Below are 11,265 nucleotides of genomic sequence, written 5' to 3'. Positions count from 1 at the left end.
AAGTTGATATCAAGATAAATTTTACTATCTATTCTTATTCATGCATCATATCTCTATGCTAACTTTGTGTTGTATGGATATTTTTTATACTGTGCAACTAACCCTATTTTGCATATTCTAAAGGAGCAGTCGAACGAATAGGAAGGTTCAGTCAACCGAACATAGCTAATGTGGCAGGGTTTAGATCACACAGAGCAAAGATAGAATTCAGGTGGATTGGTCGACCAAACACAGAGATCGGTCAACCGAACCTATTTTGGTATACACAGTGGTAGATTCAGATCTCAGTGAAGAAGAAAGTTTCAGGTATCGATCAACTGAAAAATAAATGCAATTAATGACCTAAAGATTGGATCTCAACAAAGAAGGTAGGGCGATCGATAGGGAGATCGGTCGACCAAATAGATCAATCGATCGAATAATTTTTTGGTCGATCGAACATGGCTTATAAAAGAACAGCTCGTGGTCCAAGCTAGAACAACTTTATTGATCAACTCTCTACTCATCATTTAATTTGTACTATTGCTGCTCACCTATGATTCAACTTTATGTGCAAGTTACGACACCGAAAAATCTCTAACGATCTACATCCTCTATTCTTTTGTTCATATATTTATATTTTAGCTTGCATCATTGTTATTATATGAAGATAGTAGTGTGTTATTATCGTCTTCCTTATTATACAAATTACCTCTTTATGAAGGATTAAGAAAGAGGAATTTCAATGGATTATCTTACAGTGCGATCATATACCCACTTGGTTTAGAACATGAACTATGTATTAGTCCCCACTAGACTAACTATGTTACACCTAGCATAAGTAATAGTTTCTTGTCCCGTGGATTCAAATTACTCAAGCATGTGTCCAAGAAGAATATTCTCTTGACGTGTAATGATTTGGTCAAAGACTTATGAGTAATAATCCTAATAATAGGCCTTAGGGTATACGTCTGCTTTATCAAAGGAGTGATGAATCCTCTATACGTTATTCAAATATCTTCGGGCATATTGACTTATACCCAATCATTCCAGATTTACACCTCTAACGAGATGTTTGCTAAAATATCAAAGTATAAGCGTTCATGACCAAGATAACTTGAATCCATCAAGTCTAAGAAAACTTATACTCGGGCTGCAATAAGATCTTCATTGACATGTATAGAACCACATGAGATCTCATAGCAGGTCATATCCAATGAAGTAGTTACCTTTAATTAGCATCCATATGCTAACTCTCAACATCCCAATGTTTCCAACCAATGAGAACAGATTGCTTGAATAAACCAAGGAGCATAACATATGTTAGTTTTATAGAATTGATGATGTTCAATCTTATCAATTCATTAATTATGAAATATTTTAATACGTACATAATTACACATGGAGATATATCCACTAATTGTGATTAAATCATAATTTATCTTATGCTATGCATTCTATTGTGGACTTCATTAATTAATTTTAAGATCAATATCATATACATATAGAATGCACACTCAAATAAGAAAATTTATTTATACAATAAATAATACAATATTTAAAATGATTGCCTTAGGGCACTCTCAAATATAACACGTAGTGTCCAAGATCTTAAAGGTCGTAAGTTCTCTTATCCCAATTCTGATTTTGCTTTAAAAAATTCACATCATTGTTATGCCCAATTCTGAGAAAGTCATGGTCGAGAGGAACGATTTGGAGATATCAGATTTCTAGTTGATCTTCCTGAGTTTTCTAGTATGTCATAGACAGAGAATTTTATTGATTAGATTAACAAAATGAAGAGAATTTTTTATTACAAGAAAGTATCAGATCATATGAAAGTGAAATTGGTTGTTGTCAAACTCAAGGGCCTAACATCGACGTGGTTGGAGTAGTTGCTGTCACGCCCCGGGGAAGTCCATGTCCGAAGAAATTTTGGCAACACCTCCCCTGTACGGGTGATAATCTGAAGCATTTCTACAGACATAATATACATCAGCCACAGGTGGCTGGAATATACACACAACCACGCAGTTTATAATACAGCCTACTCGGCTGATACAATAAAAACACAACCACGCAGTTATATGTAAAGCAACCTACTCGGCTGTACCAAAACCAAAACATAACGGAAAATGACAGAAACAAAATACAAACCAAACACAAAACTGCTAGACGGCTAGGCTTACACAACCAACAATAATACAAAATACCACATAACAACTTCAAAACTCCAGAAACAAAACCGGAGCACAAATTAAACACACTGACACATAAAACACATAAAACAAACAAAATATAAATGAAACCGATAGATCTTCTGAGGTGACGTGGGGACCAGCAGACAGGATACTCCAAGCGACATCATAAACAACCTGGTACCTGAAAAAGATAGTGTCCATGGGGGTGAGTTCAACAACTCAGTGAATACCAATAGACATGCCTAATAAGATATATCTAACAGCAATAAACATGGAATATAACTTTCTAATCATATACAGGAAAAATACAAGACTGACAGGTAACTGAGGAAGCTGTGCTCACCAGGAACTCCTATCCAGAACAAAAGGGTCGTCAAACTAGATACACAATATGCCTCCTGTATGCATGTCAAACAAATGCATCCACCAAAATGCAGCATATAAGTGCAGCAAACACAAGCAAATAAATGCAATAAATGCATATGGTGTCAATGAAATGGTCACCCCTGACGCCAGTCAGTCATCTCACACACAATGGTGAGACTGAGTGGGTAGGGTTGTGACAACCGTGCACTCTGACATCACTACCCCTGATGAGTGACCGAGTGGACGGGATGCTGTCGGAGTACACGCATACTCCTACCCCAAATCATAAATGGGGGAGCACAATGATCTCATCTCCCGGTACACCATGACGGGGAGGGATCCCTAACGTGCTACCACGTTGCGTCACACTACCCATGAGCGAACCAACGGAGCACCGAAAGAGCAAAACTGACGTGCTACCACGCTACGTCACGCCACCCATGAGCGTCCCAGCGAAGCACCGAACAGTGATGAAACTGGCGATATGCTCTACAATAATGGAGCAGCCTATCACGCAGCATGCAATCATGCGAATGGTGCATGACACTAAGCATGACAATATCCTGAACCAAATCCACATATATATATAAAAATGTGTACCCTAGTACAAATAAGTCAAATCCACAGATCTAGGGTATACAGGTCCTCTATGGTATAACAACCTAGGTCTTGAACATTTCCACCTCCATAAAATATGTACCAACAATATACATGGACCAAAGCAAAAGGTTTAGGTACACAGATCAGATATAATATAAGAATATAGATACACATGCCAGATAATAAAAATCCAGAATCTAGTCCTAAACTCAATAAAGCATGGTATGTCACTTACTCTAGGAACTAAGGTACTCATGGCAATAATCGCGAGGTATAAACATGGATCCATAACAAGCGACAAAACAGAACATGCTATGGGTATCAAACCGTGACATACCAAAGGCAAACATGATCATTGCTTGTAGCTATAAAATACTATGCATATCCAATTGACAATATCATAAAAGATAAGTCAAGAGGTACTCGCCTCAAATAGCAGTGGTCCAATCCGAAATAGATCCCTCGTCGAGATACCGTCTCGAATAAAAATCCTGTAATAGCCATATTTAATTTAGCTACATATATATCACACAGCTAAAGAAATTTCTTATTTACCAGAACCCTAATTCGTTCCACTATACAATTTGATTTAGGTCTAAACCTAAATCAACTTGAACTCTTCCAAATACAAACTTAATACCAGAGCAAATTTATACACCTTACCTCTACCTCAGACCTAATTCAATATTTAGTTCAATAACAACTCAACACGAAACTTACCCAAATTCTGATGCCTCAACGCTGCTCAAATCCTGAGGAGTCTACTGCCAAATTTCTGGTCGCATCTACCTGGAATTACTGATCCCTACATCAAATACCCAAAATCAGCACTGATTGGATTTTGCAACCCAACCTCAGATTGAAAGATTACTACAACCAGTGATCAAATACAATCTAAGCAAAATCCCTAAATCCAAACTCTCTAGTTGTTACCTTGTTTATACCAGATGTTCACTGCTGGTGTCGATCTGACCAGATCCAAATCTGTGTTGGCAACCTTCCCTTCATCGAAGACTAAATAGACGGTGGCTGAGAGATCAGCAGCAGATCTGTGCCGGTGAGGGAACGAATAGGGATCCAACAGTAAAGGAAAAGATGGTCGGTCGATGGATGTCCAACCAGAGAGCTACTAGACTCAGATGGTGGCAAGCCGGCGTCGACGCCACTTCAAGGGGTAGCCAGTGGCTAGGGCACCGGCAACAGATCAACTCGGGTGCTCGGCTCCTGTCCCCGACCCGAAGAGGCGAAGGCTCGGGTGATACTCAGACGCCGACGGCGATGAAGACGCGAGGAAGGAAGAAGAAGAAGGGTTCGGCCGGCGGTGAGCGATCGGATTGTGGCAGTCGGCTAGGGCAAATTCGCCGTGCGGGCAGAGGGTGAACTAGGGCACAGCCGGACGGAGGAGGAGTGGCGCAATCTAGGGAAGAAGAAGAGGGGAAATCGGCTCGAGGAGGAAGTAGGGAACTGCCGAGTGGCAATTAGGGCACGGGAGGAGATGGCGACTCGGCACGAGGAAGAAGAACTCGGCGCGCACGGTTTCGGCGAGGAAGTGAAGAAATAAAATAAAGAAAAGAAAATAGAAAAGGAAATTAAGAAAATAAACATTTCCTTGCTTAAGTGGGAAGCCTAAATAGGCTTTCCCGGGGCCCTGTTTTTATCCCCGTAAACTCGTTCATACGAGCTCCGAAAAATTCCCGAAAAATTTTTAAAAATTCTGAAAAATTCTCTTATTATTATTCGTCATTTTTCGGTATTTTACAGTTGCGACACTCATGAGATTTGGAGGAAAATTTAACCTAGAGGAGAATAATAAGAAGATGAATAGAATGTTCAGGAATGATTATTATGATGCTGAGGATATCAATCATGAATTTGGGAGTAAAGAAGAAGATTTAGAGAATTCAAATTTCAATAAGGAGGATGATGAGGACAATAATGACTTGGAGGAGGATGTAGTTCGTCAAACCTCTTATCCTGACACAGATCATTAGAGTATAAGTATTGAGACAAAACAAGAAATGGAATCCAAAACATCAGTTCTAGATAGTGATCGACAAGTAGATGAAATAGAGATCATGTTATATTTGACAAATGTCTTAAAACAATCGCCTTATGGAATGTACTATTTATTTGATAAATAAATATTCACTATTTGAGTGCACATTATTTATGTATATGATTGGATCTTAAACTCATTTACTGAATATCTATAATACGATCCATAGCATGAAAGAACTTGTGATTGGATTACAACTAGTGAGTATCTCTACATGTGTAATTCTGAATGTATTAAATATTCCCTAGTCAATGAATTGATGAATTTGGATATCATCGATTCTTAGATATTAGCATGTGTTATACTCCTTGATTTATCCAAAAAGCTGCTCCTCATTGACTGAGACATTGGGATGTGTAGAGTTAAACATGGATATTAGTTAAGGGTAACTAGTTCATTAAAGTGACCTGCCATGAGACTATTGTTGGAACCCCAAGGTTGTTTTGATGTTATCAACAAGTTAAGTTAGGTCCTGTGGTGTTTTAACCTTGTGTCTAAGTGTTCAGAAGCTTAGGAGAACAGGGAGTCGAGCAAAAGACGTAGCTAGCAAGAAGGATGGCACGTGAGAGAGTCGATAGGTTCGGTGCGTCCGAGGGACGAGGTGCTGCAGAAGAGTACGCGGGCGGACGAGAAGGAGGCGTGCGGCGTTTCTGAGGGACGAGAAACCAGAGCGGAAGGTTGCTCGAGAAGGCCGAAATTGGGTTCGGGTGAGTCTTATTTCGGTTGGCTGAAATCACCCAAGCGAGCGGAGCCGGAGCGGAAGACCCGGACCGAGGCCAGCAGCACTGGAGCAGAGGGACCAAACCAAAAGTCAACTCTATTGACTATTGCGGTCCGGGGCGCCCGAAACCCTTCCGGGCGTCCGGACCTAGAGTTTTATCCTGATTGTCGTCAAACACGATCTATGCGAGCAGGGATAAAGTTTTATCCCCTCCCAGACGCCTGAAACCCTTCCAGGCGTCCCGACTAAGGCTATAAATATAGCATTGGTCCAAGAAGCTCAATCAACTCAAGCAATTAGCATTTCTAACACTTGTATGCTTTCTTTAGAGTTTAGCTTCTATTTTTCTGTGCGACATTGCTGTAAGAGGCTTCTCTGCCTGAAGGAGATACTAATGCAACACATTCCTTGGATTAACAACCTCTCCGGTTGTAACCAAGTAAAAATCCCTTTACCTCTTCTTTCAGTTTTAGTTTATTACTTTTATTTATTTTATGCAAGTGTTATTCTGAGAGTTCGAAAGAGTAGTTTTCTTTTACTTTTTCAAGGCTATTCAACCCCTCCTTCTAACCGGCTGACGCGACCCAACAAGTGGTATCAGAGCCAAGTACTCTTTAGGAGGACTAACCGCCGAACGAAGCACCGAATCAATGGTCGGACCAAGCATCTACCCGTCAAAATTTGAAGGGGAATTCGCTAGCTGGAAAAAGCGAATGCAGGTATTTTTCAAGACTGGCTTTGATTTAATTTTAATTATGGAATTCGGTTTTGTAGCACTGGAGGGCAAAAAAAATACCAGTGGACGAAAAAGGAGCAGACCAACTACGTGGCAAACGACAAGGTAGAATTCCATCTGCTGAGCGTTCTTTGTTGGTTGCTACTCGGAAAACCTAGAGGTTCCACTGTACAAAAATTTTGTACAAAGGTCTGAACCTTTTCCTAGCTACCATGTGTTCTTTTAAATTAAATTTTGGATCGCCTGTGGAACTTAACACGTTTGATCCAAAACTTAATCTATTCGTTCTTTTAGGTTTTGACTTGGGTCTCCTGCGGAACTTAACACGTTCGACCCAAATCACCTTAAGTTATTAATTCCATTAAATATTAATTTCCATAATTGGTTCCCAGTACTGACGTGGCGAGGTACATGGCCTTCTTGGATATGGGAGCAACCACCACCGACTAGACAAAACCTTTTATGGAAAGCTAATATTTAATTTCCTAAAATAACTTTAGGTTAACCGAAAAGAACAATCAAATCACAAGGAAAAGAAAAACAAAAGAACACTATATCGAAAACAAATTTGAAACTCTAGAATCGTATGCCTCTTGTATTTAGTATTATTTCCAAAAATAACTAGTATGATGCGGAAACAAAAATTACTAGTTATACCTTTTAGAAAGACCTCTTGATCTTCTACCGTATTCCTCTTCTAACCTCGGACGTTGTGTGGGCAACGATCTTCCGAGATGAGAACCACCTAGCACCTTCTTCTTCCTTACAAGTTTCGGCCACCACCACCATGCTCCAAGGGATGCTAGAAAAGAGGCTTCTTTTCTCTCATTCTTCTCCTTCTTAGATCCGGCCACCAAAGCTATCTCCACCATGAGAAGGTTTCGGCCACACAAAGGAGAGGAGAGGAAAGAAAGGGCCGGCCACACCCAAGGAGAAAAGAGAGGAAAAATAGAATAGAGTTGTTAGCCTTGAAGCCTCCTCTACCCCCTCTTTTATAATCCTTGGTCTTGGCAAATAAGGAAAATTTAATAAAAACTTCCTTAATTCTTTTGCCATTGAAAAGGAAAATTTATTTAATTAAAATAATTTTCTCTTTTCAAATTATAATGGCCTGCCTTTCCCCAAAACAAGGAGAGTTTTAATTAAAACAAAATTAAAACTTCCTAATTTGTTTCTAGAAATTTATAAAAATTTCTCCAATAATTTTAATCCCTTCATGATTGGTTAATAAAAAGAAATTTTATAAATTAAAATCTTTCTTTTAAACATGTGGATAATTTCCAAAAAGGAAAGTTATCTCTAAAAATTAAAATCTCCTTTCAATCTACAAATAAGGAAAGATATTAAATCTTTTCTTAATCTTTTGTAGAAACTAATAAAAGAGAATTTTTAAACTTTCTTTTAAATCATGAATATAATTAAAAGGAAAGTTTTTACCAAAATTAAAATCAACCTTTTAATCTACAAATAAGGAAAGAGATTTTAACTCTTCTCTTAATCTTTTGTAGAATCTTATAAAATGAAGGATTTAAATTTTTAAACTCTCTTTTAAATTATATTATCCACATAAGAAAATTTTAAAATTAAAATTCCGGCCACATGAATTCACCCATGAACATAACCATGGCCGGCCCTAGCTTGGTCTCCAAGCTAGCTTAGCCGGCCCCTATAAGATGGGTAAGAAGGTGGGTATAGTACTCTATAATTAAGAGGCTACGATAGGGACCGAGAGGAGGAATTGGTTTTAGTCTCCCGATAAAATTAAGCATCTCGTGTTCGCCCCGAACACACAACTTAATTTTATCAATAATAATTTATTCCACTAGAGAATTATTATTGAACTACCGCACCAATCCCAAATTACATTTTTGGGCTCCTTCTTATTATGAGTGTGTTAGTCTCCCTATGTTTAAGATAACAAATGTCCACTAATTAAGTAAGTTACTAACAACTCGCTTAATTAATATCTAGCTCCAAGAGTAGTACCACTCAACTTCATCGTCATGTCGGACTAAGTCCACCTGCAGGGTTTAACATGACAATCCTTATGAGCTCCTCTTGGGGACATTCTCAACCTAGATTACTAGGACACAGTTTCCTTCTATAATCAACAACACACACTATAAGTGATATCATTTCCCAACTTATCGGGCTTATTGATTCATCGAACTAAATCTCACCCATTGATAAATTAAAGAAATAAATATCAAATATATGTGATTGTTATTATATTAGGATTAAGAGCACACACTTCCATAATAACTGAGGTCTTTGTTCCTTTATAAAGTCAGTATAAAAGGAACGACCTCAAATGGTCCTACTCAATACACTCTAAGTGTACTAGTGTAATTATATAGTTAAGATAAACTAATACCTAATTACACTACGACCTTCCAATGGTTTGTTCCTTTCCATCTTGGTCGTGAGCTACTGTTTATAATTTATAAGGAACCGATAACATGATCTTCTGTATGTGACACCACACACTATGTTATCTATAATATAAATTAATTGAGCAACTACATTTATCATAAATGTAGACATTTGACCAATGTGATTCTTATTTCTAGATAAATGTTTATACCAAAAGCTAGGCTTTTAGTATACACTCTAACAATCTCCCACTTATACTAAAAGACTAAGCTGCCATATCTACTGTCATACATCTGATTCCCAGCCCTTCAACATGTCCATCAAAAGCTCTCGCCTTAAGGACCTTAGTGAAAAGATCTATAGGTCATCATCTGATGCATTCTAGGCAGCAACAACTTCTCCTCGTTTATACAATTTCTCATATTGGGTGGTACTTGCGCTCTATTGTGTTTACTTATCTTTATAGACTTATGATTTCTTCGAGTTTGCTACTGCACCAATATTATTACAATAAATTGTAATAATCTTTGGACAAACCAGAAATCATATCTAAGTCTATCTTGAGGTTATTGAGTCATTCAGCTTTTATGGCTACCTCAGAGGCTTGCCATATACTAAACTTCTATGGTGGAGTCCAGAAAAACACCTATGCTTATCACTCTTCCATAGTTATGACTTTACCTCCTAAAGTAAACACAAAACCCCGAGGTTGACTTATTATTGTCCCTATCCGATTGGAAGTCAAAATCCATGCAACCCACAAGGACCAAATTAACTGCCTTGTAAGCTAGCATATATTCTCTAGTGCCTCTAAGGTACTTCAATATATGCTTTACTGCAATCCACTGTCCTTGTCCAGGGTTACTTTGATATCTGCTAACTATGCCCTTGGCAAAACAGATTTCTGATCTCGTGCATAGCATACATTAGGCTTCCGACAGCCGAAGCATAAAGAACTGCCTTTATTTCCTTTATCTCCTTTGATGTCTACAGAGACATATCTTTAGATAAAGTTACTCCATCCTGAAAAGTTAAGAAACCTTTCTTGGAGTTTTGCATGCTTAAAACGAGCAAGGATTTTTCTGATATATGAAGCTTGGGATAAGTAAAATATTCTTTTCTTGCGATTACTTATTACTTTGATCTCAAGAATATATACATTCTCCCAAGTCCTTTATATCGAATTATTTGGATAACCATACCCTTACTTCTGACAATATTTTGATATTGTTTCCAACTACCAAAATTGTTATCTACGTATAGTACAAGAAATATAACCACGCTTCCATCACACCTTTTGTATACACAAGACTTATCCGGTTACTAAATCCATAGACTTTGATAAACCGGATGTTCTAAGACCTTGAAGCTTTGCCTCAGTCCATAGACTGATTGAGCTTGCACACAAGATGCTCTTAGCCCTTTGCAATGAACCCTTCTGGTTGCTTTATATGGATGCTTTCTTCAAGACTTCCATTAAGGAATGCTATCTTGACATCCACTTGCCAAATAGATAAAAGAATCCGGATAGACTTAAGCATGACTACCAGTGAAAAAGTTTCCTTTTTCATCAAGCCTTGCTTTGAAAGTTACCACCTTCCTGTCTATCCCTCTTTTCTTATTATAGACCTTTTTACACTCAACGGCTTTTACACCATTTGGTGATTCTACAAGCTTCCAGATTTTATTAGAATACATATATTCTAATTCTGTTATTCATTACTCTTTGCCAAGATGCTGCATCTTTATCTTGGAGTGCTTCATTATATGACCGGAGATCAGGTTCATGTCCTCCAGGGATCGAGTCCAAAAACTCTCCCAAAACATGAACCTATTCAGGTTGCCTAACAACCCTCCCACTACAACAAGACACTTTCTGTAATTGTGTATCATTTGTGATACGTGTTGCAGTTTCCTTGTGGTATCTCATCTTGTACAGTTGGTACTAGATTAGACATATCTTTTATTATTTCCTTAAGAACAAATTTTCTTATGGGCACATGGTTTATTACATAGTCCTTTTCTAAAAACCGGTCATTGATGCTGACAATGACCTTCTGATTTTTAAGACTATAAACCTACTTTCATTCCTCTAGGATAACCCACAAACAAGTAAATTCCTGTCCAACTTATCATTGTCTCTCTTCTGCATATGTGCTGGACTACCCGAATCCGAATATGCTTCGAAATAGGCTTACGCCTATTCAGCAATTCTATATGAGTAGAGAGTTCT

The sequence above is a fragment of the Zingiber officinale genome, chromosome 11A, assembly GCF_018446385.1.
Source record: "Zingiber officinale cultivar Zhangliang chromosome 11A, Zo_v1.1, whole genome shotgun sequence".
Taxonomy (NCBI): domain Eukaryota; kingdom Viridiplantae; phylum Streptophyta; class Magnoliopsida; order Zingiberales; family Zingiberaceae; genus Zingiber; species Zingiber officinale.
The sequence above is the reverse complement of the archived record's forward strand: the minus strand, read 5'-3'. Positions refer to the sequence as shown.